The sequence below is a fragment of the Numida meleagris genome, chromosome 14 (genome assembly GCF_002078875.1).
Source record: "Numida meleagris isolate 19003 breed g44 Domestic line chromosome 14, NumMel1.0, whole genome shotgun sequence".
NCBI classification, from domain to species: domain Eukaryota; kingdom Metazoa; phylum Chordata; class Aves; order Galliformes; family Numididae; genus Numida; species Numida meleagris.
This window is the reverse complement of record NC_034422.1, coordinates 6,766,950-6,770,456: the sequence shown is the minus strand read 5'-3', so window position 1 is coordinate 6,770,456 and position 3,507 is coordinate 6,766,950. Positions and strand designations below refer to the sequence as shown.

The window sequence follows — 3,507 nt, the reverse complement described above, 5'->3', positions numbered from 1 at the left end:
GGGGTGCAGGGTGGGCTGGGGGCAGCTGGCAGCCACCTGGCCCTGTAGTGTCCCCCTGGTGTTGCCCAGCATCGCCCCCCAGCCCTACAGGGCCCGGCTGGGGGCCAGGAAAGGCGGCCCCGTGGGAAGCAACGCACCGCAGGATCCCCGCCAGCTTTCCCACCCTCTCCCAGCTGTTGCTCGCGGAGCCAAAACCACCCTGAGGATGCTGCTGTCACTCCTTCCCCCTCCCCTTCTCCTTAAAAGCCGCCTGTGCCCTACGCCACTGCCTGCAGCATCCTCACCGGGCTCAGCTCCTCTTCCTCGCTGCCTTCATCCCACCTCATCCCAGAGCAGAGGGGGCAGTGGCAGAGCTCCAGGTACTGGCAATGGGCAGAGCTCCAGGTATTGGGTAGTGGGAATGGAGGTGGAAGAGAGGAGCATCTGTGCTGAGCCCACCTCCCTGCTGACTCCCAGGAACCCCCTGCAGAGCTGCTCCCCACTGCCCATGGCAGAGGTGGTGGCAGAGGTCACAGCTCATGACACTGCTGTCCCACTGAGGTGTGACACTGGGTGGTGTTGGAGGAGTCCCCAGAGAGGGGGATTTGGGGGGAAATGGGGTGTTTGGCTGTGGGAGGGGTTAGGATGGGTCCCCTTGGTAGAGCAATGGGGAGTGGGGCAGCACCAGGCTGTGCAACCCCCGCACTGCAGCAGGACTGTGTTTCACTCTAAAAATATATACTTTGGGCACTTTAAAATACTTTCGGGAGCTTCTGCTATGGGAACCTCACTGCCCAAACGCATTGGGATGGCAAAGGAGTTGTGCTCTGCTGGGCTGTGTGTCACTGCTGTCACCCCATGCCCAGATCCCCCCTGGCCCCAGCGCAGCAATGTGATGGTCATGAGCTGCTCGCGTTGGCAAATCCCCATGTGTGGGTGCTGGGGGGTGGAGGGGGGGGGAATCATGCAGCCTCCCGGGGACTCTTTTCTCTTCTCCTTTCTCCAATCTGAGAGCATCAGCATGTTTTCTCCTGATTCAGCCCCGGGATAGCAGTTTTGTAACCCAGCACTGTGCAAAGCGGGGATCGCAGCTGGGGCCAATTCCTCTTTCACAGCTCCGGGGGTGGGACTGATGTCACCACCTGCACAGGACATTGCATGTCCCTGGAGGTGTCACTTCTTGTTGGGCATTGCTGGTGCCACGCGGCGGGGGTGATGGTGGTGCTGGTGGTTTTGCACTTTCACATCCATTTCTGGATGGCTCCATGTGCCCCCCATGCTGGTGATGCTATTGGGGAGCCCAGAGATGGTTGGGTAACCCCCAGTTTTTTCAAGCACGGTGACCACCACCTCCACTTGTGTCCCCATGTGATCCAGGACGGGGATGCGCTGCTGGATCCATCCACACTTTTGTGCGTGGGTCGCAGCTGCACCAACAGCTGGGAGCAGCTAGGCAGGAACGCGTTCCCTTCCACCACGCACCCTGGGAACACTGGGGACAGCACGTGCCTGGCCCTACACCAGCATGGAATGCTGAGCTCTGCCCAAATGATTTGGGGCTGAGCATGAGCACAATGGGCTGTGCACAGCACAAGGAGCTGCCCTGTCCCCTCTGTGCGCAAAGCCTCGAGATCAGGGTCCCCATGCCCACATCCTGCCTCGCAACATCGCTTCCTCCTTCCCAGGCATGGGCCAAGCCGACGTCTGGTTTTATTTGTTTGTGTGTGTGTGTGTGTGTGCCACAGGCTGAGGTTTTGCTCATCCTCCCATCGGCAACGCATGCATGTCCTCTGCGGGATGAGAGAGTTCAGCGATAGCCACGGCCACTGGTGGAGAAGTGACCAAGCCCCGTGGCAGCCAGCACGATCCTAACGGGGTGACAGCAGTGGGTTCTCTGCGTGCACGGAAGCACAGGGAGCTATCCAGCTGAGAGGTAAACACCTCTGGGGTTTGATGCCCGTGGGGTTGCGCCTGGATCGGGAGCGGAGCGATATTTGAGGCGCAGGGAGGGGTTGGCTGCAGCCGGCAGGAATTCTTTGCTTTCCCCAGGGGGATGCAGCCAGCTGAGGGTTTTCTCCTCCTTGTTATTACAAAGTGGGTTTGGAGTTTGGGTTGCGGATGGTGGTGAGCTACAGGGCTGCACACTGGGACCCCATAGGTCACTACCACTCATTTTCTTGGAGTTTTTTTGTCTGACCCCAAAGTCCCCCCATACCATAGCATGGTCACGTCCCTCTGTCCAGCAGCAGCAGGGACAGATCCATTTCCTTCTCTTGGTTTCCTTCCTCTTTGCACACTCGAAACCCTTGGCTGCGGAGAGCGGCTCTGCAGGTGCCATGCAAACCTCCCCATGGTGTCCCATGCGCTGGTTTTGTCCCCAAGCAGCCACGGTGATGCACAGAGCACCCCAGGTGTCACCCTCAGATGGGATGCAAATCCTGCCAGTTTGCGGCGTTGCACCCCAGTGCAGCGGGGACAGCTCCCACCATGGGGTCGTTGTGTTTCCAGCCGTGCTGTGCAGCTGGCTCGCTGGCACCGTGCCGTGCAGAGGCTCCCTGCGACGTGCAGGGAATTGGGATACATCCTCACGAGGGATGCTCATCACATAGTCCTCATTGCAGCACTCAGACCTTGTCCCACGCCCAGCGAGGGGTGCTGCGCGGCATGGGGCTGGTGATTTTCCTTGTGCTTAGCCCTGGGATGAGCATCTTGTTTTGAGGTCCAGCACCATTTCTGGGCAGAGTGGGATGTGCAGGCTGTGACCCCACACTGCTGTGTCCCTGCACTGCTTTCATGGACCATCCCGTCCCAACCCAACGTGCGCAGTGCTGCCCAGAAAAACACTGACTCATGCTGTTATTCTGTCCCACCCTGGGCACAGCCGGCTTTTTAAGGCTGCCTTTTCCAGTTATTCCTTTTTTATCTGCCTGTTTGCGACGCAGCCTCGCTAGCGGTCCCGGCACCCAAGCACCGTGGATGCAGGTAGGGCTCTGTGCCTCAGTTTCCCCTCTAGGAACAGGCTTTTCCCCCTTCCCTCTGCCAACAGGGCTGCAGATTTAGGGGCTGTTTCTGGGGATATGCAGCTGCCCAGGTTTGAGAGATGGGAGGTACAGGGGGGTGGCGGCAGTGTGGGGCTCCCCGCAAGCTGTTCTCCCCCATGGCATCACCATGGGTCCAAGAGGGGCAATCTTGAGAGGTCAAAGATGCCCTACTGAGATGCCAGGAAGGTTTTTCTGCATGCACATAACCTAAAAATAGGGCTCGGGTGTGCAGTTCCCAGCAGGCTCCTCTGGGCATTTAGCAGCAATGAGGTCTGAGCTCTTGTTATGGGCATTTTGATAGTGCCTGACTCGCACTCAGGACTGGGGACATCACACCGGGATGTCATTGCCATGGTAACTGCCAGCTGAAATAAGTGAGAACCGAAGCTGGGCACCACACTCTCCAATTTTTTCCCATCCGTTCCCATCCGTTCCCATCCGTTCCCATCCGTTCCCATCCGTTCCCATCCGTTCCCATCCGTTCCCA

The 3,507-nt window shown here is 58.7% G+C and overlaps 1 protein-coding gene across 3 annotated transcripts in view; it reads left to right on the top strand.

Moving 5' to 3' along the window:
* CMKLR1 (chemerin chemokine-like receptor 1) overlaps positions 1-3,507 on the top strand; it is an 8,555-nt gene that overhangs the window by 1,274 nt on the left and 3,774 nt on the right. The window contains exons 1-2 of one of the 3 annotated variants that reach the window (XM_021413053.1): positions 27-359; positions 1,725-1,912. The gene's annotated coding sequence lies outside the window, so the exon portion shown is untranslated. Of the gene's footprint in view, positions 1-26; positions 360-1,724; positions 1,913-1,943; positions 2,962-3,507 lie in introns of those variants that run through there. The other 2 variants (XM_021413054.1, XM_021413057.1) reach the window with 2 other exon arrangements.